This window comes from Otolemur garnettii, unplaced genomic scaffold (genome assembly GCF_000181295.1).
Source record: "Otolemur garnettii isolate 467f Iridium unplaced genomic scaffold, OtoGar3 scaffold00004, whole genome shotgun sequence".
In the NCBI taxonomy this organism is placed as follows: domain Eukaryota; kingdom Metazoa; phylum Chordata; class Mammalia; order Primates; family Galagidae; genus Otolemur; species Otolemur garnettii.
In genome coordinates, this window is record NW_003852399.1 from 30,285,157 (window position 1) to 30,311,416 (window position 26,260).

The 26,260-nt window shown below is 37.7% G+C and overlaps 1 non-coding gene across 1 annotated transcript; it reads left to right on the top strand.

The window, feature by feature from the left end:
* Positions 1-24,487: 24,487 nt before the first annotated feature.
* On the top strand, positions 24,488-24,566 carry LOC111728058. Its single transcript, XR_002775468.1, has one exon. It is a non-coding gene; the product is annotated as a small nucleolar RNA SNORD74 (small nucleolar RNA).
* Positions 24,567-26,260: the final 1,694 nt, after the last annotated feature.

Genomic DNA, 26,260 nt, shown 5'->3' on the forward strand with positions numbered 1-26,260 from the left:
ACTCTTGTTATTCAAGTTGTCAGAGTTTTTCTGTTGATTTTGCCACATGTTGAATTTTCACTTTTTGGAGTCCATACCAGAACCATTCACTCAGTGGCTGCCACTGGAGGTGATTCCAGCTTCCTCTGGTTGCACAGAGAGACAGAGCCTCAGGAATCTTATTGTTCCTGCTGCTGCAGCTACTGCTCTTGACCTCTGGGTACCACCGTTCTAGTGTGGTTCCCTCTCAACTGACTGTCCTCTCGTAGTTCTTGGGCTGCCGCCCGGAGGTGTCAGGAGCACATGGCTCTAGCAGGCAGTTCTTGCACGCCAGGAACAGGTGTCTGGAACAGGTAATTTGGCCGCAGCCCACGGGCCACGGACATGCATGACTCTTGCAAGCAGTTCTGGGCCCACCTGGAACAGGGAACTTGGCTGCTGCTGGCGGAACACATGTGGCTCTAGCAGGTCTCAGGCGGGAGAGTGGGGATTGCTGCCGCCTGGGGAATGCCCATGGCTCTAGCAGGTCTCTGGCTGCAGGGCTGGGACTGGGCGCTTGGTCCCGCAGATGCTCTTGGGCCCCCACTCACATCTCTGTAGGCAAGGGGGGAAGGGTGGACTGGAAATTCAAAATGGCAGTGAAAAAGTTTGTTCAGTTTTTCTGCCTGGCAAGAGAGTTTTCAGAATCTCAGCAGGGTCCCTCTAGGGGAGTAGACCCCCCTTCTTGTAGCTTTCACACGTGGGGTGAGATAATAGGTCCTCAGTTCACTGCTCGCCTATAGAAAACTTATAGGAGCAGATTAAGAGAAAAAAAGATGAACACTTTTCCTTTGGGATGCATTATGTACCCGTAGATTGCTTTCTTGGAGTCTCAACTTGCCTCAGCAGAGGTGTCCTGCAGATATCACTCCTCTCTCTGCTGGACTCCCCATCTTCAATGTCATTGGGTATTTTCCAAACATTATCCTTCCCTCTGGACGGGAGCTCCTGTCAGCCATCTCTCCCCTCCCCCCATGCTCCATTCATCTTAAAGTCAACTGATTAGCAAGCTTAATTATCCTTGCCATGAATCCACAAGTTCTGGGGATTGGGATCTATTATCTTTGGGAGGCGGTCACTCTGCTTCCAGTGTAGATTCAGACATATTCACAGATGAGCATTAAACAGTGGATTTGGGCTATAATGGCAGCAAATACGAGGCGCACCTAGCGCTGTATGGGGAGATGATGTGACAGGAGACAGAGAGGTCTTCCTGGAAAAGGTGGCATTTGGCTTCAGATTTTTAGCCTTTGTGAGAATCTGGGTAAGGAAGGGTCAAAGGCATTTGAAAGAAAGAGAAAAGGGTACAACAGATGCAAGGGATGGCATCAGGTCAGGGGATGAAACTGGCCACAGAGGAGAGCAGTGGATGCTAAGAAGGCTGAGAGGGTTGTGCCCTGGAAGTCCCAGAAGGATGAGAAGCACCCTCAAAGGGGACAATAAAAAGGCCCTTTTATAATGTTTGAATAAAATCACCTTTTACAATATTTGGATATGGTTAAGGGAAGTCAACAAGAGATGTTGAAGCTCCTTAGGACTAGCAATAGCCAGAAGCATCACAATGTCTAGGCTTGGATGCAGTAGGATGGAGGAGCCCCAGAGTGATGGATAGAGCTTTGGCTGTAGGAGGCACTCTGCAGAACCCATGGCCAAACTACAGCCCAGCAGGAGAGAGCCAGAGGAACATAAACGCTGACCTCTTTGTGTCTCCACCTTTCAATCCTCTGCTCCTGCTTTTCAGGAAGCCAAGGAGCAAGGGACTGGCTCACAGCCCATGGAATTCAGCTCCCTGTGGCTTAGAGGAGAGTGGATCTATAGGGGACACTGCAAACACTGGGGACTGGCTGGCAGGAAAGTGTTTTTGATGCAGCTTTCCCCCTGTGCTCATGCCAGCTGAAAGCACAGTGTACAGGGAGAATATGATCTTTCTCTCCATTAGGACCTATCCTACCTGGTCACTCTCCATGAGGAGTCTGGGAGTTGGCTATGTTGTATGGCTTGAGCAGATGGAGTGCTGAACTGAAAGGTGTGATGCTTATCATTGTGGCCTAAATTGTATTACCTCCAAATTCATGTTCAAGTCCTAACCCCTGGTACCTCAGAATGTGACTGTGTTTGGGGAATAATAAAGGTGAACTAAGGTCATACAGATAGGCTCTAATCCAGTATGATTGGTGTCATACTGGAGATTAGGACACAGGCATACATAGAGGGAAGACCAAGTGAAGACACAGGGACGTGACCAAGGAAGGAGATCTCAGAAGAAACAGCCTTATTGTACCTTGACCTTGGGTTTCTAGCCCACAGAACAAGGAAGATAAATTTCTGTTGTTTAAGTCACCTAGTCTGGGGTACTTTGTTATGGCAGCCCCAGAAGACTAATGTACCCCCTTTATTAAAGGAGAACAGCTGGAAAAAGATTCCCCCACCCCCACTCTCAGTGGGAAACACAGGGTGATGCTGAGGTGACTGCCTGCAAAGGCCCACAGAGGGAGCTCCGTGAGTTCTATGTCCCAGAAACCCACAGGACCCCTCAGAGTGGCCAGTGAAGGCTGAAGACAGATGGTGCTAGGGTCTTTTCATGCAGCCTTCCCTGGGGCTTTGCAAGCAGTTTTAACTTGTTCCTTGTAGGCCGATGCTAAATTCCATTCATTAGCAAGTTTCCCAGTGGTCTAATTTTATTGGTTCCTCAGGAGTTCCTCTCTTGCTTTTTAGGCCTCCAGTCATCTAAAATGTGGTGTCTTCAGCAAATTCACCCACCTCATTATGTGTGATCCCTCTTTCTAGACCATTTAGCCCTTCTCCCAGCTCCTAATAAATAAATACTGATTCTAAGACCAAAACCCAAGAGGCCATACGTTTAATTGCTTTCCATGCTGAGAAAGAATCATTTATTAGCGCTGTGCAAAGCGCTGTGTTTGAAAACTCCAAACCACATGAAACACCACCAGTTCTGAGCCAGAGCCTAACGGAGAAACAGCCAAGTTTCATCCGAACTTTGTTAGGCCTCGTGACCTTTCACAAAACCTCAAAGCAAACATAATTCGGCCCCTGGATAGGCTCAAACTCTGAGTTGAGTGCTGTCATTTGTTTGGTTTTGTAGCAGCTGCTTATATCACAAATCTCCACTTCTGGTTAAAAGAAAAAAAAACATATCCACGAGATGGCTTAAACCCAGCGTGATGTTCTGTTTTATTTTTGTTTTGTAACATGTCTATTGATTGTGAAACCCATGACTCCTTTGGAAAGTTAGTTCTACAGAACAACTTGTGGGCTTAGAACTGCCAGGTAAATTGGGACAAAGAGATTGCATTCAGTGAGAAATTGACGGTAGTGAATCTGACTGGAATGATGAGAGAGGAGACGGGGGTAGCAGCCAGAAGGTCAGGGGAGAATACTTTTGTTTTGCTTGAAAGAAGAAAGATTTGGGGCTGAAGTGTTGTCTAGATGCAGTGGGTGTTTGGGAAGAATTTGACTAATCTCTCCAACACATGTAATCTGTAGTTTCCTTTTGTTTTATGTTAATTCTGAGATCCCTGAGAGGAGTAGGATGGCCATTTACAGATCACCATGTATTTATCAGGGCCAGCAGGGATGCTGTCTGCCTGAGTTAGCCTGGCTTGGCAGAGAAGGCTGTTCTGAGAAAGAGGCTAGCCAGTGGCTCATCTTGTTACATCTGGACAGACAAAGCAGGAATCGGCAGCCAGGGAGGGTTTGGACTTTGAGTCAGACCTGTCCATTCAATTGAGTCTGGTGCCTGGGGCAGAGGCAGGCCCAAGAATAGGTAATAGAAAAGTAACAGTCCATTTCTATGGACTGACCACACTCCTTGGACATTGTGGAGAGATGACCAACAGAGATAACAAGAACAAAAATTAGGTCTTCATCAGGCAAGTGGAACCTGGTGAGTCAGCTCGGGGTAGAGTGCTAGCCGGTGGCTGTAATTTGAGGGCAGGATGCTAATCCTTGTGTGTCCAAAGTTAGTTTGAGGTAGGAAGGATGGTCAGGCTGGTGATGCTGGAATAGCAAGAATGGAGTCCTTTGGATTTCGGAGGAGAATTTGGTTCTAACAGCTGGCAGATTGAAATCTGTTAAACAGTGTCTCAAAGTCAAGTAAAAGGAGGCTGACTCATCTGTGAATTAGACCAGAACTACTCAAAGTGCCATTCTTTTCCCTTTCATCCCTCCCTCTACCCTCTTCTATCAAGATGCGCATGGGAAGAGTTTTGGGAGGCAGTGGAAGAAAATGAGGTCACAGAAGAAGGGGATCTAGATTAGCTGGGGTCTTTCTCATTGTGAGAAATTTCGAGGTAAGGGAGGCTCCAGTGATTCACCTCACCATTTGCTCCTCTCTGTTTTCATGTACCAGATCTAAGGCAAGCCCATGCAGGAACCACAAGATAAGATTTGACATCTTTTCCTGCATTTCAGGTGATACATAAACCAAATCCAAAGTATTTACATTGGCAATCTTTCTGTAGATATTGACCTTATTCTCAACAGAAAATCTTCAGGTTTGCTCACATGAATGGTTGTATAATTTTACATCGGTCCCACAGAAAGGAATAAAAGCCTAAGTAATAATTTGACCCTGCTGTTTTGACCCCACTGTTTTGAACTTCCTTCTTGATTCCATAATATTTTATCTTTGCGTTTATGAATGTAAATATTTTAATAAGAATTACATGAAAATTAATAAATTTCTATTAAAAAAGCTTTTTTTAGGATCACTTTGTTAATTCAATTATTTGGTGACATTTCCATAAAATAGTCAAACCATTTTTATTTTGTTTCAATGAAAGATTATTATCATTATTATCACTGTTATTATTATTAAGATCAGTTATGCTTTGGTGTGATTTATTCATTTTGATTTAACTTTTACCTAGTTGTATATTCTATGATTCCGAGTTTTCTTTTGCAGAAATTGCTTCTACTACGTTTATTTATTTGGTTAAATTATGTAAGTATATAAAGACTTGATTCTTACATTTGCTTTCAGCCAATAGACATTTTAAATCATGTACAATTTACATACTGTAGATTTTCTTTAAAAATTTTATTTCTACCAACTGGTTTCAGGTTGTTAGCTATACCCAATTTTACCACATGTGGCTTTAACCAATGTCTTGTATTGATTTTTTCTTCTAGCAATGTTCAGTAAGAATTAGATAGAGTGTTAGTAGGAGGTTAAGTTTTCATCAGAGCAATGGGCAAAAAGCACAGTCGTTAAGTGCCAGACGTGGGATAGAGTGTGAGCATTGCTCAGAGTGTTTCCTGCCTGGCCTTTTCCCAGTCCATTATGCTGTCCAAGTCCTTAGTTTGCATGGAAGGAAGATTCCTTTGTTAAGTATTTGATGCATCACCAGTAGGGAGTGTAGTGGTGGAGTCTGGGAAGGAAAGAGTCTAAGAAACAAATGACTGCTCTATTATGACAAAATTTTAGAACAAAGACAAACCTCCTTCTGACAGTAAGTTTTGGCTTTAGATTATTGTTCTTAGGTTACAAAGTTGTTGCATTTACATTTCTGTAATTCATCACAAAACTATGAAAAGCATAGAAAGTTAACAGAAAAGTAAACAGACTTGCACAAACACTTTAGAAGACTAATATTTTCAGGGTTGGAGTGTAGTGAAGGAGACTGGGAAACAGATGCCATTAACTGTGTTGGAAAGAACAGGAATATGGGGCTGGATGGCCTACTTTCTAGTCCCAGTGGGTCTTCTTTTTAGCTTGGGGCCACTTATTTGGTCTTCTTAAATCTCAGTTTCCCCATCTACAAAACTCTAAACACCCAACAAGGCAGTTGAAAAGTTTATGAAATATACAAACAAGTGCTTTGGCTAATGTGGAGGACAAGTAAATGGCAGTCATTACTGGGTGGTGGTCAGGAGCTTGGGTAATTAATCACTTTCATTTTCAGAAGAAATCTTGTCCTGGTCTTCACCTTTCTTCCCATCCCATTCACCCTCCTACTCCTACTTTTTTCTGTACTATTTTGGATGGCCACCCCCAATAGTCTTAGGTTGAGGGCTGGCCACACCAGAAAGACCAACCTTATGATTTACCCTAACCCTAGAGATTGAGTTCATCCAGTGAGCAATCAATTAACCATACCTATGTAATGAAGACTAAATGAAATTTTGGATACAGAAGCTCAGGTGAGCTTTCCTGTATTGGCAGAACTCCATGGGTACAGCACATATCCATGTGGGAGGGTAATGCATTCTGAGGACAGCAAAAGCTCTCCATCTGGGACTCTGCTAGACTCTGCCCTATGGGTCTTCTCTGTTGACTGACTTTAATGTATCCTTTCCCCATAATGAATATAACTGTAAATATAATAGATTTTATGGAGTTTGTGAGTATCCTAGTAAGTTATAGGAACTCATGGTGGTTTGGGGAAACTCTTGAACATAGTTGTTGTCAAAAAGTAAAAGTGGTCTTGTGTGGACTCTTCCCTATAACTGTGGTTGGACCCCAACTCCTTGCCTTTGGGGTCTAATGTCTTGGGCAGCACTAGAAGTCTTCAAGACCATGCCCTTAACCTTGAAGTTTGGCTAACTCCAGGTGGCATCCTCACTGTTTCTTACTTCTCCATCAAAATTTTGAAAAATCTTGATGTAGTGTATCATCTTTGTCATCTCTAGTGATTTCTAAAATAGGGAAAGAGAAGAAACAATTTTCACTTACATAATTGTTTTGACATATGTATGAGATGCAAGTGAAATGACCAAGTTTAAGTTCCTTCAGTGAGACATGAAGCAAAGTTTACCCATGTCATTCATATGAACACTCAACAAACACTTGTGTAGCTCTTGCCATGGGCCAGGCATTACTCTAAATGCTGTATGTGTATTAGTTCATTTGATGCTGATAATGACCTGTGAGGCAGACTCTGTCATTATTATTATTCTCATCAGGATACAAGCTTCTTGATTTTTATTTTTTTCAGTTTAGGTCTTATACCCTGACTTTCTCACTATGAAAAATGAGGATTTATCTTTCTTTCACTTGCAAATATGACCTCTTTCTCACACACACACTCTTTACATTATCCAATCCTCCTAATATGTTCATATTAGAGTTTGGGTTAAATCATTGATAAGTGGTTACATTATTATGTCCATGCAAAGGCTATTTTAGTAGAGCCGTGTTGTATAGCAAAGACACCCACCCTTAGCTGCCTAACATTTTGCTTTGTCCTGGCATTTATAATTACTTCCTTTACTCATTTGTTTTTATTTGTTTGTTTAGTCTTCATATTCTGCTCACTTGTTCAATCTCAAAGGCCCCTCAGTGGTATAAATTTCCTGTCAGTATATTCATGCATAGGGAGTTTTTTGTAATTTCTATCTTCCTGAAGAAATCTTTCTGGGAGCTCTTTGATGTGCTCTAAAAGGGGCTTGTTGGTTTCTGGGTCCACTGTGTGGCTATTTTTCATTCATTTATTTATTTTGAGACAGAATCTTACTTTGTTGTCCTAGGTAGAGTGCTGTGGTGTCATAGCTCACAACAGCCTCAACTCTTGGGCTCAAGAGATTCTCTTGCCTCAATGTCTTGAGTAACTGGGACCACAAGGGACCTGCCATGATATGCCTGGTTATTGTTAGAGATGGGGTCTTGCTCTTGCTCAGACTTGACTGGGACTCATGAGCGCAAGCAACCCACTCTTCTTAGCCTCCCAGAGTGCTGGGATTACAGGTGTAAGCCACCGCACCCAGCCATCACTACCTGGCTATTGTGTGGGTGTCTCTCTCTCATCTCCTAAGTCTCTCCACTTTCATGCAGATCTCATTCCTGGATCCCATGTCTTTCTCTTTCTCCCTTTGCTCCCTTATTTCTAGGAAGCCTATCAGTTACAGTCCATTCATGAGGCAGAAACCACACCCATAATTTTAGCAGAGAAGATATAATAGTGAATTGCTAGTGAACCAAAAAAAGTAAAAACTGAAGCATCACAGGGGTAATAACTACAGGAAATGGGTACTACTAACAGGACTGGGGAAATGAACAATTGGGAGGTTTCCATGGGGAAATCCTGAAGACCTGGGATTCAGACCTGTGGGGAAAAGAGTCTCCTTCCACTGGTATTGGTGCCTCAGGGGCTTAGAGACATTCTGCTGGAGTGGGCACTGGTTGACGCTGTTATATCTGAGGGATTGTGTAACCAACCTACTAACACAAACCAACTAGTGTTATCAGGGTGAGAACCACTGTGGGATGGAAAAGACAGAAGCAGGGAGCCAGGGCAAGGGATGCATCTCTTCTTCCTTCCCAGTCTTGTAATCTCTCTTGCTTGCTGGTGCCCCCTATTGGCAGAGGCTAACATGCACACTGCTGAAAAGTCAGAAATACTGTCTTAGCTTCAGCATCACAAAATGAACAGAGGAGGAGGAGAGAGAAAGGAAGGACTTGAAGCTAAGAGATATTAACTTAGTGACCCTCACAGACATATTCTCTAATAGCCTCCTGAGGAAGACTTCATGGTGGGAGTGCTTTATTTTGGTTTTTGTTTTGATATTTTTCATGTTTGATAATTTTTATCTCTATATGTGATTTGGGTTTAGGATTCCAGATTATAAATTATTTTCTCTCTGAGAATGTTTCTGGAAAAGTTCCTCTGTCTACTAGCTTCTGCTGTTATTACTGACAAGTCCAATGTCATTCTTTTCTTGACCCTTTGTTTGAAGCTGATAGTCTTCTCTCAAGCTTATGTAATCTTTTCTTTGTAGTCTTCTAAAATTTCATGATGATCTGCATTGATATGGGCCTGTTTCATTGTTCTGAGTTGTCGGTCTGTTTGGTCTGGACACTATGCCCTTAAGTTCTAAGAAATTTTCTTTACTTTTTTCTATGATTTACATTCATCTGTGTTCCCTTCCCCCCTTTCTTTTCTTTCTCTTATCTGGACATTGGACCATCTAGAACTGTTTTCTAACTTTCCTTCCCCTTTGTTTCTACCTTTTTTGTCTTTTGGGTTTAATTTCTATGGATTTCCCTAACTTATTTTCAAGACTGTTACTGAGTGTCTCATTTGTGTTCTTATATTTTTAATTTCCAAGAGAATGTGTTGTTCTCTTTAATGTTCCTTTTTTATAGTGTCTTGTTCTTTTTCCATAGGTCTTATATCTTCTCTGTTTTTTGAAAGTCTTTTAGTAGTTTTGATTGAAAAACTTTTTTCCTGTCTAATGTTTTCTCAAATTTGCCTCTGGCTATTTGACTTAATTAGCACACTATTCTAATATTAAAAACATGTCTTGTCTGTAATTTTTTCACTTTTGAATAGCTATTATTAGTAGTAGCTTCTTTCTTTTAAAATCAGTCTTGAATTTCTTTCAAAAGCTCAAGCTTAGTGTGAATTTAGCACTTGTATTTTTGTTGGCAAACACATGTAGGAGTCTGCTTGCAATATGCACTCATATAGTTCTCTTACGCACAAATGATTCAGGGGTCACATCATGATTTAACGACCCATCCCCCACCCCCTAAGGTACTGACATCAGTTAAAGCTGCTATAATATTTTATTAATCTTTGTAATGTTCCCTATCTTGATCGCAAATATTTTTTTCCTGGCTGAGAGCCAATGTAAGAGATGTGACCAAAATGTGCCTTGTCATAAACAGGGGTGTCTAATTTTCAGTAAGGGACTTACCTCACACACTGATCATCTCTGCCACGTCAGTCTGTACTTTGTAAGACCCAAGAGAAAATATTAGGAGTATGTAGTGTGCTGTCTGGCACCTGATTATTACACTAATAATGTTCCAAGTATGTCATTTATCACAGCAGTAATTAACAACAAAAAAACCCCTTATATGCCACTGAGTTCTCTGAAATGTACTAAATAATCATAGAATAATCATGGCTTTTCCTCCCAGAAAGGGCCCTTAGAGATCATTTAATTCGCTTTCTCCTTTTATGTTTGGGGTTCACAGTGTGAGAGGAGTCAATGATGTGCTCCAGACCCCATGACTGAGGCCTGTGTGCTGTGACCCCCTCTTCCCCATGCACACTGCTATTTCTGAAGGCAGCATGGGTTTCTGGGTTAGCTGCTTGTTGCACACCTGCAGTCAGGGCCTGCAGGCAGCCTCCACTGCAGAACACAAGTCACATATAGACTGTCCTTTTCCTTTACAAGAAAAGTTCTTAGACCTGAACTCCAGTGTGCCAACTTGGACCCTATACATTTGCAGTGCTGGTTGATGGGCTACCAACTTTACTCTAGAAAGATCCCAGCTCCTCAAAATCAACTGTGTCCAGGCCAACATGTTGGTTAATACTGGCTGAGTTTTTACATAATAGATGATCATGACTATTCCTGAGTGAAGTCTCAGCTTGATTTGGGCTGTCTTTTCTTTTCTTTCCTTCCTTCCTTTAATAAACAAAGTTTACTGAGAAAAAGAAAGATAGGTTTACAGAATAAGAGCAAGATTTAGCCTTACAGAGCATAGACAGCTAAGGGGCCCTATTGCAAAAAAGGAAAGGCCTGGAACTGCTTTCTTACTACCTTTCTTAAAATAGTCACATGCCAATGGGCGGTGATCAGGGGATTGCTTGTTTTCCCATGTGCCCGACTGCCTCTCCCACCCATTGGTTTGTAACTGTTAAATTGTTCATTATGTGGCAAAGCTAGTGTGGAGACATATTGGAATCAAAGCTGCATCTTGGTGGGAGACTCTAGAGAGGCTAGAACACTTGCAGCCCTGCTCATCTCTTTCATTTAACAACCAGACCTGAAAAGTCTGGCAAATGAAGAGTTCCCATAAGAATTGCCCTTGCCAGTCATCTGTGGCTTCTTGTTCTGGGCCTTACACTTAGAACTATCTGGACAGAGGAAGCAACTCAACAAACCTTAGGGGTTTTATTCCCAGCGTGATTCCTGGATATGCTCTGCTAACATTCCCCAAGCACTCAGTGGGCAATAGGCCTTGGCTCCCAAGTTCTTGTTCTATAACTGTCAATGCCAGACTTTTGTGTGCATCTTGCATGTTGCCGTGACTATCCATTTTTGAGGAATAACTGCAACTCAATACCTAACTCCATGGTTTCCATATATAATTAGAAAAAGAAAAAAATCTAAAACAAATACTGCAAGACTGTTTGTTTTAACCAAATTGGCAATTAATTAATTTCATGCACTTGAAGTTGTAACCAACATGTGCAGCAAGAGCATCATCTTCTGGATGAACAGAAGAAATGAAAAGGAAAGGATGGAGAAAGGGTCTGAGATCTTGGTCCATAAAATTTGGTGTGTATTGAGGGACTGATGTTCATTTCTAGGTTTTGTGCAAGCACTTCTCAGACTTTAAGAGCTAGCTTGTATGTAGAAGAGGAGGAAAGCTTTAATTACATCTGTCTTCATATGGGACTTGATTATGGAAATCTCAGTATGTGCTATTTTGGAGAAGAGGTGGGACAAAGAGCCACCCTCATTCTGTTCTTGTGTGCACAGGCACTGTACATGCCTTTAGAGATTAGCATAGCTGGTAGAAGTTCCTTTGAACATGAATGAATCCATAGGAGATGCTTCCTATATGATGATGCATGAGGATGACATTCAAAGAGAGTTTATAATGGAGGCTGAAGAGGCAAAACAAGGATTTGAAGAGTAGCTGTGCCGAAGATGGCACATAGCTAATTGAGTATAACAGTGGGATCACCTCTCCGCTTCCTATGGCCTTCATTAACTACTGAAAATATCCAGTGCATTCCCTGGGGAATTTCTGTTTCACAATCCTTAGTGCTTGAGAGTCCGAACATGCACTTGTACACATGTGCACTCACACACACACACATCCATCCCATCTCATTTTCATCCCATCTCGTTCTCTCATCATTGTGTTAGGTCTAGTGGAGGGTAAATGGGTGGCAGGGCATTAGCTAAGGGCAGAAAGTGGGAACAAAATTGTAACTAGAAACTGTTTCCTGGTGGTAACATATACAGTAAGGAGTTCCTAGTGACCTTTAACTGACCAGAGCTTATTATTACCTAATTAGCATAGCATGGGTAGAGCTTTCATGAAGGATTCCAGCAAAGAGACTTGTGTGGAAAGGGAAACTGTTATATAAACAACCTGTTATGTAATGTGTTAGATAACCACAAGCTGTCAATCACTCCAAAGGTGGGAAACAACAACCAATCCTGAGAGGAGAAAGGCAGGACAAACTAATAGATTATAAAAGGCAGTGTGTGCTTGGATTCTGGGACTTTTTCTATTGGTGGAGTGAGACTGGAATGACCCATTCTAATCTCTCTGAAACATATTTTTGCTTTGTTTCACTTTGTGTAGCTTCCTTTTTCACTTTCACTTCATTTAACTTCTTTTTTTCTGTAATAAACTGTTTGTATACGATTGCTTTGTATCTGGGATCATTCTATCATCAGCTTGACTTGGTACCCATACTCATGCTTGATGCTAAGAACCAGGGGAAGAGAGAACATCCAGATAGGCCTAACAGTAGGGATACTCATTCTCATGGCTTCCACCTTTGGGGCAGGGACAGTGACTCCCCAGCCTTCCTGATGGCCCTCCTTATGCTGTGTCATACATGTGCTCTGTCTGTGCATAGCTACTGTTGAGTGGGGTACACAGTCTTCTTAGGGCTCTGACTTTTATTCTTTCATTTATTTTGCTTCCTATTTGCATATTCTTTCTTAAATTCACAAAATATTGGCACAAGGCTTATCTGAAAAAGAAAAAGTTGTTCTGGTTTCCATTTCTAAGAGAATTTTGGCAGTAGAAGCCAAGAGGCTGGATATTTTACTGCATTTATCAATCAAGCACTGTGCATATGGAAACAGTCCTATCTAGATAAACCCTCCAAGCAATCACTGTTTGCAGGATGCCATTTTGAAGGAAGGATTTTCTAAGCCCAAGTGGAGTATGTATGAATGTATTCATGATCTATGTGTATTTGACTTAATAAAATTTTAAAAAATATAAAAAGAAAAACTATAGGAAATGGAGAAAAGAAAAGATTCAAACACCAAGAAGCATGATACAATTTTTTGGTTCATAAAGATGAAGATTTGTTACTCATTTATAGTCAGACCTGATAAACATGATTTTATAAGTCAGGAACCCACTGTTTGCAAATCCAGATACCAAACTCAAACCATTATAACCAAATATGGGAATTTGTTTTCAAAATCCTTGGTTCTCTCAGGGAATCCAAGGAAGAGTGGAAGAAGCTATCTACAAAAGTCATGAGGATGCAGATGGGCCTCATCACAACTGTAACTATCTTGGTACTGTCTGGCTTTCTCCATATGGTAGCAAAGATGACTTGAGTTTGCCACCTCACTACTGAGAAGTACTGATCTAGTTCTTTCAGTCTCAAGTCCAAATATTCAGTGAGGGACTTAATGTTGCAGCTTGATATAGGGGCTCACCCCTGGAACCATGAGGTGTAGCTGAAGAGATGGGGCACTAGATTGGTCTAGCCTGGATCTGGCACCCATCTCTGAGTCAGACGTCAGCTGTATGTGGGGCCATTCTGTACTCACATAGAAGTTCCCATATTAATTATGTGGATTTAGGAGGGGCTGAGAAAAACATCATAGGTGCCATCCATAGTTTGGCACTCTTCAGAGAAATGTCTTTTGTTTGCTTGTTTTCCTTACAACTTTGCTGGTTATAGGAAAATAATATGTTGCTTCAACTTAGTGTAGAATGGAACCCATGTTTGTGTTTGTGCCTGGAGGGATATTTTTGGCTCTAGAAGGTTAGGCTCACCCTCTCCTCAGAGTGAACTCTGATGGCATTAAATGTTGGCCTTTGTAAGTACTAAATACAGATGGAGGTTAGCCAACATCATGGTTTGAAGAGTATTGTGTTTCTTCTAATTAAAGGCTCTCAGGCAGCAGCTGTGCTGAGGAAATGTTAGAATCAAAGATCACCATCTTATAGTATGTGGATTTAGAGTGAACCATGAACTGGGATTCATTGCCACACACCTCTTCCTGCCACTTGTAAGGCTCATTCTTTATGCTGTTTCCCTTCTAAGAAAAGTGTGGCCAACATGGCATTCTCAACATAATCCATTGCCCTCAGAACTCTAGGAAAACAATGATTGCCACATTGATATAAACATTTGAAAGCTTCTTGTTCCTAACTTGTAGATTACCAGGTGACTGGTTGAAAATTCTTTTTTTTTTAATTAAATCATAACTGTGTACATTAATGCATTTATGAGATACAATGTGCTGATTTTATATACAATTTGGAATGCTTACATCAAACTGGTTAACATAGCTTCTACTTCTCTTACTTAATTGTTGCATTAGGGCATTTATATTCTACTCTTAATAGGGCTTTATTATCATGGGAATCACTAAAAGCAATGCAAAATTCAAATCACATCAGTAGGAACGTTGGTCTTCTAGGCTATAGGAAGAGTTTTCATTAACTCAATTACTTACAGAATCCTAAAAGATATAGCAGAATTAGGAAGAAATACAGATGGGACTTCTCAAGCACAACTGGTGCTTATGCACACAGGTAGCACAGTCACCTACCTGAGGAGGAAATGGACAATCAGAAGCACATGAATCAACAAGAGAAAAAAAATCAGCAAATGGCATGTGACAATATTATGTATTATAATGTAAAAATTGGTAAATGATTCATTAGAGATATGAAGGAAAACTTGTGTTATAAAAAGCAGATAACTAAAGGAATCCAAAGTCAATCTTTGAAAGCATCTGTTTACGTCTCAATAAAATCCTCAAAAAATTGTCCCCTATCAAATAAGAGGAAAGAGAAGAGGATAAGACAATAGACCAAAATTAAAACAGAGCTGTTTAGGGTATAGGAAGAGATTTAATAAGCTAATGAGATTGAAAAAGGTAGGAAAGAAATTTAAATCATTTGTATATTTTTAACTATGTTGAGATCGTAACTTTAAATTGTTGCAAAGAATCTACTCTCTAGTGTATTATGAAAATTTATACTTCAAAACAAATATTTTCTTTTTTTTGAGACTGAGTCTCACTATGTCACCCTTAGCAGAGTGCCATGGTGTTACAGCTCACAGCAACCTCAGACTCTTGGGCTTAAGCGATTCTCTTGCCTCAGACTTCCAAGTAGCTGGGACTACAGGTGCCTGTCACAACACCTGGCTATTTTTCTGTTGTAGTTATTATTGTTGTTTACCTGGCCCAGGCGGGGTTTGAACATGCCAACCTTGGTGCATGTGGCTGGCACCATAACCACTGTGCTATGGGTGCCAAGCCTCAAAACAAAAATTTATCATCTCTATTTAAAATATGTCCAGTGTAATCTCACTAACTTAATTATTTTTATAATGACCACTATCTACTTTAATATATAAACAAGCTTATCTTTAACAGTTGGAAATTTAAAGTACTTCTTTAGATTTTCAATTAGCCTTTTCTTTCCTTGGAAGATTTATATTAATATATTTTAAGCATAAACTAAAAACATTGATTATTATATATGCATCAGAAGAAATATTAATGTACTCTCAAATTTAAACTTTAAAAATTTTTCTTTAAGAACACTTATGATCTACTCTCTTAAAAAATTTCATGTATACTCTGTATTAGTAATAGTCACATCCTGTACATTGGATTTCAAATGCCCATTCATCTTACAGCTGGAAGTTTGTACCCTTTGACTATTACCTCTTTTTTCCCTCCTCCAGCTTCCAGACTATGTGAGGTGATGGCTATGTTAATTGGTAATCACATCATAATGTTACATACATATAAACATAATTTTGTACACTCTAAATACATGTAATTTTTGTCAATTATACCTCAATAAAGCTACATAATTTTTTTTCTGTGAATATAGGCTCTAAGTCTTATACAAATATCTTTTAGTTTCAGATACAATTACAATTGTTGTTATATGATCAAAAAATTATGTAAATATACCACACATTTGACGTCGGATAATTATGTTAGTGAAATCATCCTAGAAAAAGCGTGACATACCTCAGTGCTGAATATAACTAAGGTCACCTTCAAAGTACTCATCTTAGGAAGCTATGCACTCATGTCAGTGCTTAGTCCACCCTTCAAAGCACTTTTTATTTTTATTTTATTTATTTATTTATTTATTTTTATTAAATGATAGCTGTGTACATTAATGCAATCATGGGGTACAGTGTGGTGTTTTCATATACAATTTGAAATATTTTCATCAAACTGGTTAACATAGCCTTTATGTCATTTTCTTAGTCATTGTGTTAAGACGTTTATACTCTACTTTTAGAAAGATTCACTTGTACCCTTGTAAGATAAACCATAGAGGTGATCACTTTTTCTAGGTTGAGTTTGCACACTTAATTGTCCAACCTCATATGACAACAGCTCTGATGGCCATTCCACAAAAAGAGTTCCAAACTGTTTTGAAATGTGGGCTAGGTGCTGGTGTCAGTCAGCTCCCCAAGGGTAATAGTACTTCAAAGATGATCACAGTGACATTCACTAATGAGGTATGTAGCATTTTTTCTAGGATGAGTTCATGAACTTAATTGTCTGACCTCATATAATTATTAACCACAAGAAGTATGATTTTATTGGAAAGGCAGTTCTTAATAAGATAGGACTATTTATCTTTGGTCGGTCAGTTCACATCCTCATGGACAAATGACACTGCCCGACCGGCGGGCGGTGTGGGGGAGTTCGTGATTGGCGTATGAGAGGGAGAGGGAAAGGGTGGACACAATCACACAACCACTCATATAGTATAGGAAGAAGGCTGAGCCGAAGCTGTTTATTAGGGATCGGTACAATCTTATATAGGGTTAGTTGAGGGGGAGTGGTTACTTCATGAAGCTGAGTCTATATAAGGCTAGGAATGTAGTCTTTGGCCTATGATAGGTTTAAAATGCGAGGGGAGGGCGAAGGGGTTATGCTGTCCTGAGGGGAGGGGCCCTGCACTGTGCTCTGCATTTCCGTCTAAGTCTTGTACAATGTAGCTAGTTCTATCCGGTTTTCTTACCAGTACTGGTCTCTTTATCCGGCCTTTTCATGTGGGGGTTGAATTAGGCTAGCACTTCCTCTTACAATGTAGTTTAATATTTCTGTTAACCCTTACAGACAAATACTACTCTTAGAATGAGACATTCTTCCACATCTGTTCTATTCTTATTTTTTATTTTTATGAATAAAATTGCCAAGAAATTTTGTACACATAAATGGGACTAGAAGTACTTTTATTATAGGAATGTCATATATTCTCTGAATTCTGTAACACTTGTATACCAAAAGTCATAGGGTTACCAAACCTTAAAAATTATTTTAATTATCTAACAGCTAATGAATCTATAAAGTCTTCATGTAATTTTGTTGAAAGTAAAAAGTTAGAAGCCACATAACTTACAACAATTCTGTGCTACTCAATCACTTGAGTCATTCATTTTATCAACATCTATATCAGGATTTCAAACGGTACCTTGTTTGGCACTCTGGGTGAATGCCCCTGTTTTGGTTACTATTGCTGTATAATAAACTACTCCAAAACTTGGACATGTGAAATAATCATATTGTTATGTTTACAGAGTCTGTGGTGAGGAGTTGGCTAGGCATAATGAGGATGTTTTATCTCTTCTCCTCAACGTCTGGGGCCTCAGCTGAGGAAAATCAAGCACAGATGACTCTAAGGCTGGGGATGAGAAATAGCTGAAAGTTCCTTGTGTTAGTACATGTGTGCTGCTGTAACAGAAAACAACAGATGGCTAATTTGTAGAAAAAAAACCCCAAAACCAGAAGTTTATTTCTTACAGTTCTAGAGGCTGCAGACCTCAAAGTCAACGTACCAAATGATTGTATGTGTTTGGTAGGGGTCTTTGTGCTGTGTTCTTGCCTGGGAGAAGGGGCAGAATGGCAGAGAACAGGAAGCAAATGCTATGTGCTCAGAGAGCAAAAGAGCAGAAAAAAGTGAACTCACTTTCTCTTACTCTTATAAGGGCCTTAATCCCATATAAGAGAGCTCAGCTCTCCTTACTTAATTGCATCTTGAAGGCCCTATCTCTTAATACTACTACATTGGCAGATAAGTTTTAACGTGAATTTTGGAAGGGACATAATCATTCAAATTACTTATTTATATGTCCAGTGTCTGGACTAAAATGACATAAAGGCTGAACTCAGCTGAAACTGAATCCCAAACTTGGTCATTCCATGTGGCTTGGGGTAGTACATCACAGCCTTAGGGTAGTCAGAATTTGTACAGAGTTCAGGGCCCCAGTGTAAGTATCCTCAAGAAGAAAACAGAAGCTGCATTGCTTTTTATGACCTAGACTTCAAAGTCATATAGCATCCCTTCCACTGTGTTCTGTTGCTCAAAACAGTAATAAAATAGCCCAGATCACCTATTGATGGAAAAAGAGTCAAATGACTTGCAGACACTTAAAAAAAAAAAAAAAACTTACAGCACTTTATTAAGACTTGGATGGAGTGAGAGTTATACTTTTCTAAAGTTGCAGGAAGATAATTGTAAAGGGGGAAATGATAGAGAAGAAGCTCATGATGTCTTGACAGTATGTGTTTTCCTAGGAAGAGCAACTCAGGAAGACTTACATGTAGAAGCTGACAATCTAGAAATTGATTCCTTTAAAGCTATTCCATGTCCATATACACATTAGAAAGCCTTTCTATACCACCAGGGCTGTGTGTACTTCAGTTTGGAGATCACTGCTGCAGGATTCAGTTTTAGCAAAACTGATTTAGATGTATTTTAGCAAAACCTTAATATTATACAGACATCTCACCATCGAATGAAAATACCAACTCTTATAATTAACAATAACCCCAAAATTGCCTTAGAATAAAGGCAGGAAGAAACCTGACATAGAATTTCTCTTATGTAAAAACTAAAAATTGGAGGATAGCACAAGGCTGAGTATTGAGCTTAAAGGGAAATGGTTGAGATTAATGAATTCTATGCTCAGAGAAATATTGTATGTGTAAGAAATTTTAAGATAAAAAAAGAGCTCAGGAAGTAGATCACGTATGTATGTTTGTTTCTAGAACCCAACAAGCAACCCAAATTCTAATAGAAGATGAATATCAGCTAGTCAAGAGAGAATAAATTAATAAGATCTCAAGAATTAGAAGTGATGGTTTTGGTGATGGCTGTATAGCTTTCAGATGTTCCTGAATCCTCACATAAAAGCAGATCATATAGATATCAAAACAAAAATAATGGGTATTATTTATAAAAAACTAGGTGATAAGGTATCTCCACAAACCAAATACAAATGAATGATGACAACCTACCATATCCACAACATTGAGTGTTATCTGTCTGTGCTACAGAAAACATAGAGACTTCTAAGTAGGAAAAAGCATAGATAAATCTGGGAGGACTTTTGTCATTTTAGTGATTGGTGAGTATGAGGAACTCTCTAAAGGCTTAAAGTGGCTGAAGCAGTGTATTCCCATGAATCTCAAAACTAACCCACTAGCACTCATTTCAAGATAGGGCTCCATCTTGAAATAAGAAAGAGAAACTGCTGAAATAAGAAGCTGAGAGGCAACAGAGCCAGGAGTATTTAGCAAATAAACTACTATATTTGAAATGCCATACAAAAACAACCAAAGAGATCATCCTGTGAAGTTAGAAGAGCTTTCTGAACCAGATCTCCTTCTAAAAGTCAAGGAAAGCTAAATTCACATACAATGAGCATCAGAAAATTGCTGAGGCCAAATCCCATGCAAAGATATTATAGGAAAATGAGATTAAGAAGTAGAACGAGATCCTTACAGACAATAAAGTCATATTAGAAGGATATGTTAAGAAAAAGATAAAACTGTAATGGGTTATTTTGAAACTAACGAAAAGGATTAAGAAAATAATAGAGATATTAAAGAACAACATGAATCAGAATTGGAAATGAGATGATAGAATTCAATAAAGAATTCAAAGTACAGAAAAAAGTCTTTTAGAAGGAAAATAAGAATGAATAAGCACAACAAATATCTGAGGTCAAACAGAACATAAAAAAGAGGCAACACCAAAGTCAAGAGAAGAAAAAGAAAAAAAGAAGTTGAAAGAATGTGAAAAATACTGAAGACAGGAAAAGAAGATCCAAAATACTAGTAATAGGAGTCACCACTAAAGAAAAGAAGCAAGTGAACAGGAATAGGCCTTATTAGTTAGGCCTTTAATAAGGGCCTAATTGATAGGCCTTATTTATTAATAAATTATTGTTTAATAAATTAATATAATTTAATAAATTATTAATAAATAATAAATAAAACAAAGGCCTATAATTCAAGGATATTTCACTGAAATAAAATAATATTTGAAATAACTTACTGAAAGAGTACATTGTATATCTTAGAAGACCTATATCAAGACATATTTATTCTATTGCATAGTAAAGTTATTGGACATTAAAGAAAAAGAAATTCTTTCAGAGTCTAAGTAAAAATAACAAATAACTTACAAGAGAAATACAATCAGATTATCATCAGACTTTTTGGCATTAATGTTTATATGAGAAAAAAATGCAGTAACATATTTAAGATAGTTAAGAAAAGAAAATGTGAGCCAAGAATTGTATGTCCAACAAAATTGGCTTTCAAATATAAAGGACACAGAAACTGTTGTGAATATTTAAAATAAAGTTAAGAAATATTGTTCCTATGAGATTTTAATAAGGAATATACTGAAAAAAGATTTCAGACAAGCAAAATGACAAGTGAGACAGCAGGCTAAAAACATGCAGTAGATATTAATATACAGTATGGAAGCAATACTTACATGGTTTAAAAGAAATAGGTCATAATATTTAATGGCTAAAAGAGCCAAAAATATAGATATAAGCCAACCACAAAAATGTGGAGGAGAAGGGGCAGAGCAGGAGCAAATAAAGATTTTAACTGTTTCCAGTAATTATATTTGGTGGTATCATCTCAATTCAATAATACTGAGTTGTTATTTTAAGCCTATTATATATGTAGAGTGGATAAAGCAAATGAGTAATTATGGGATATTCAACTTCTATCATCTTGCATTTTGAGAGCCAAGATTCTCAGAGTGGAGAAAAAGAAACACATGTATAATATAGAAAATGTCAAGCAAAACCCCAGTAGTTTTGAATTTGAATTGGAAATATCGGCATAAACTTATAAGACATTTTAATATCTATATAAATGGTATAAAATTGAATATATAAATATGTCATATATCATAATAGGTAACAAGGGAGCCATCAAAGATTACTAGGATCATGTTAAAAAATCCTTATAGCCAATTTGAAGATTTTGCTAGTCAAAGATAGAATATTTGCGTTTTATTAAAGATAAAAATTATATAGATCAGAACTCACCTAATAGTTTTAAATCCATGCAATATTTTACAATAAATCAATTTGTCATTTTCTAAGAATGACAGGGAACCAATATGTTAACTTGAAAACTGTGAATAACAAAAGAATTAAGAATTTAGGGTGGCACCTATGGCTCAGTGGGTAGGGCACTGGCCCCATATACCAAGGGTGGCAGGTTTGAATCTGGCCCAGGCCAGCTAAAACAGCAATGAGAATTGCAACAAAAAGTATCCAGGCATTGTGGTGAGTGCCTGTAGTCCCAGCTACTTGGGAGGCTGAGGCAAGAGAATCGCTTAAGCCCAAGAATTGGAGGTTGCTGTGAGCTGTAAGTCCATAGCACTCTACCGAGGATGACAAAGTGAGACTCTGTCTCAAAAAAAAAAAAAAAAAAAAGAATCAAGAATTTATCCTGCCCTTTTCTGTAAAATTTGTACCAGGGAGTAACCAAATAGTAGGTAAGGAGAAACATCTTCTTATAAAATTATTCCAGCTGATAAATGAAAGCAAAATGATAGAATTGAACATTATCATGTTTCAACTTATAATTCTGATCACTAATGGGTACAAATGTTGCAAAAAGAGAGAAACTAGACACTGTGTGTGCCTCCTATTATCTTGCCAATGGTACTGAGCCAGTTTCTGGATCCACTTGTCCATTTGAGGGAAACACAAAAGATCAAAAATGTGTTGAACTGCACCATGAGCCTAGAATCATTTATGACCCGAACATGTGATCATCAAAAACAGACCATAGGTAATTCCATAGGTTAACATTTTTCATTTTTAAAAGATAACTTAAAAGGAACATAAAGGAAGGGAGGAGGAAAATGAAGACTATAAAAGACTTAAAGGAGGAAAGATGGTCGAGACTAAAGGATGCACACTTGGGTGGTAAAACCCTAAAGACATGCAAGGAAGAAATTACAAGGGAAATCCTGATGGAGTTATTTTTTAGACAGAGGATTGGGACTGTGATTGCATTCTAGCTCCTATTCAGAACACAAATAAGAGAGGGGGTGGTGCACCAGAGAAAGGGGGTGCTCTTCCCTTGAGAAGGCCGAGCAGCTAGATCAGAAGTGCAAGTGCCCACTATAGAGAAAAAGCCAAAGTGTATTCAACTCAAGAATCTAGTAAAAGAGACACAATTTTAAAAACAAAGGAAAGAAAAAGAGATGGAATAAAGAGAGTTACAAAGGAAGAATTGTCTAAAACATGAGAAAGTAGAAGGATGCCAGGCAATCAGTGACAAAAAAAATTAATATCATAAAATTACTTAAAATGGAATTTAAGGCAAAAAACTATCACCAGACGTAAAGTTACTGTCTAATAATTAAAAGTAATTTACTGGTAATGTAGTAAATTCTAAATCTGTATACATCTAAACCCTTAGCTTCAACATGGGGGGAAAAAAAAGAGAAATTGACTACTCAGCAGTTATGGAGGGAGCTTTTAATATACTTCTTTCACAAAATAATAAATATACAAACATTTAGTGAGAATATAGAATATTTAAAGATATGATTCTCATGTCAGTTTCAACAAACACATACAGAAAACTGGAGTACACATAGTATCTTAAAACATATATAAAACATTTTAAAAACTGATCTAGTACTAGACTACAAAGTTAACCTCACCATCTGTGAAATAATTAACTTAATAAAAACATTATCCGCCCATGATGTAATACAATTAGAAATCAATATAAAAACGGTTTTAAAACACCATTGAAATATAAACAGAAATTACACTTCAAAATAACTTATGGATCAAATAAGAAATGATAAAGAAAAGTATTTATTACTTAGAACTGAGCAAGTGAGAAGAAAATTCTATAAATAAAATCTATTGGGGCTTAGAGGGAAAGACATAATATGCATCTGTTTTTAAAAAGACTGGAATTTAATGAGCTAAATAGTCAACTCAAAACTTAGAAAAAGAGTAATAGAATAAGTTGAAAGAAAGTAAATTAAGAAAATAATTTTTAAATAGAAATTCATTAAATAGAAAACTAAACACTGGTTTGAAAATCCTAACAAAATTGACAAGCTATTGACAAGATTAATCAAGAAAGAAGGAGAAATATACAAATGAACAATATTAGGAAGAAATAGGGACTTAATGACAAAGGAGTAGAGATTTCAAAAGCCATAAGTGAACCTCATATCATTAAATTTGAAAATATAGAAAATTTTGTCTAAAAAAATACAGATGACTGAAAGTGAATCAAGAAATATAAAATATTTATAATCATTAAGTAATTTAAATCAGTAGTAAAAATTCTCCCATAGTATTTATTTTATTATATAATAAATATTTATTATTGTATTAGTGTTCTACAGAGAAATGAAACCAATGGAAGGAGGGCTATGTGTGGGGAGGGGGTTGGTATGTATAAAGAGATTTATTGTAAGGAACTATCTTATTTGATTATAGAGCCGAGAAGTTCCAAGATCTGCAGTCAGCAAGCTGCAGACCCAGGGGAGCTGATGGCATAAGTGCTAGTCTGAAAGCTGCAACCTGCCAATATTTTAGGCTGAATCCAAAGGCAGGAAGAAACCAATGTCTCAGTTCAAGAGGTCAAATAGAAGGGGCTCTTCCATGCTGTCTTTTTGTTCTATTCAAGTTTTCAATCAACTGGATAAACCCCACGCATTTTAGAGACCACAATCTGCTTTACCCAGTCTATGGATCCAAATGCTAATCTCCCAGAAATACCCTCACAGACATACGGCCAAATGCCAGGCACCTTATAGTCTAGTCAAGTTGACACATAAAATGAACCTTCACGTTAATTTAACTCACAGTATTATTTAAACACAACATCTAAGATAACTTATAGAAAAACTATTAGGTCAAACAAGAGACTTTGGCAAAGTTAATCTACATTGGATAAATACATAAAAATGAATATTGTTTTTATACTCTAGCCACTGCCAATAAAAATGTAATCAAAAGAATGATCATATTCACAGCTACAAAAATTGTAAGATAGCTGGAAGTAAGTCTAATAAATGTGTAAGATTTTTGTGAGGAAAATTATAGCATTGTATTGAAGGACATACAAGGAAATCAACATAAGTGTGTACATGTTTGGGAAGACTAACTTCTAACAAAGAAGTCTATACGTTTAATGTTATTTCAACTTCAAAAATAAGTTGGCTTCTAATGAAGCCCATTTTAGTAGGGACATCTGAGAGTAAGGGTGAATGTCAATGGAGCTGACAAAAAAATATATATCTTGTGATTTTTTTATGTAACTGATAACTGATCTTGAAATTTCTCAAAACTGCTAAGGTCATCAGAAACAAGAAAAGTTTGAGAAACTGTCAGCCAAGAGGAGCCTGAGGAAACAAAATGACTATGATATCCTATCCTGGATGGGATCCTGGAACAGAGAAAGAACATTAGGTAAAAACTAAGAAAATCTGAATAAACTAGGGACATTAGCTAATCATTATGCATTAACATTATCCATTAATTATATCAAATGTATCATTAATATAAGAAATTGATAATACCGAAACTGTATGCATTGAAGTATGGGTAATATGGGAACTCTGTACCCCATGATTGTTTTTCTTTGTGAATTTAAAACTTTCTGAAAAACAATCTATTAAAAAATTTTGAGTAAATTTCCAAGAATAGGTAGAAAGAAAAACAAAGTGAGGGCTGACTCATCATGTCAACAGATCTGACTAGGAACTAGAAACAGTCACATTCTGTAATAGATAGCATGTATGATATGTTATAAACGGTATATAATATATAACAGGGACAGCGTCAGAAAGCATTTGTGGACAAGGAAGTTCTATGGCATAAATGGTGCTAAGCAATTTTTTTCCATATAGTGGATGAAAATTGCATTCTAACCACACAGGGTACACAAAAATAAATTCCACATTCCCTAAATGTGAGAAGTAAAGTTTTTAACCTTTAGATGATGATGTAGAGGACTATTGTTATGATGTTGAAGGTAAGGAAGGACTTCTTAAATATGACACAAAATCACAAACCATCAAAGGAAATATTTAATACATTGAAAACACATTAAACATTCTGTAAAACAAAAAACTCAATAAACATAATTAAAACCAATTTCAGAAGCTAGAAAGTAGTTGAATGGATTAGAAAAAAAATTATATCTAAGAAAGTAAAGCAAGGTATATATAACTTGGGCAAAAACTTTGTATATGTGTATAGACATACACAAATATATGGAAGATTTTCTTGAGGCAGCAAAACTTTGTAAACAACCTGAATGTAAAACACTAAGAGAATAGATATAAGTAAATATTTCTCACATATCAGTTAAAAAGAATGAAATAAGACTACATGTATAACATGAAAGCATATGTACCTTGAAATCATAGCCTTGAGTGAAAAATAGTTACAATAAAAATATATTCAATATTATACCCTTAATGCATATAACAGGCATATAATAATACTGTCATGAAACTAGAAAACATGAATAGAAGGGACAACTAAGGACTTTTATAATTGTGGTGACAATAAGACAAAAATAGAGGAGCAACTCTGTCTGCAATACTATCTCTCCTTTGAAAAAAGATCTGGATCAGATATGAAAAGAATAACAAACATTTACAAAAATTCAGATGGCAATTAAATGAAAGTTTGATATCTCATTCTTTGTAATTTTTTTGTATTTGTAAACATCCATAGTAAATATATCTTTATTAAATTCCACTTGAAATTATCAACAGAAGCAAATACTTTGGCTATTAAACTGGATCAATACAAACTAATTTTCACTAACATTTGCTAACCTAAGGCACTACGACTTTTGGATTTGAGGCAAAGAGGACCAGGATTTGAGCAGCTTACTTCCTGAGCAAATGTGCTTGCCCTCCTTATCTGGGGGTACCTCACCTCAGGCACAGCTGTAGGAAATGAAGGGATCTGGG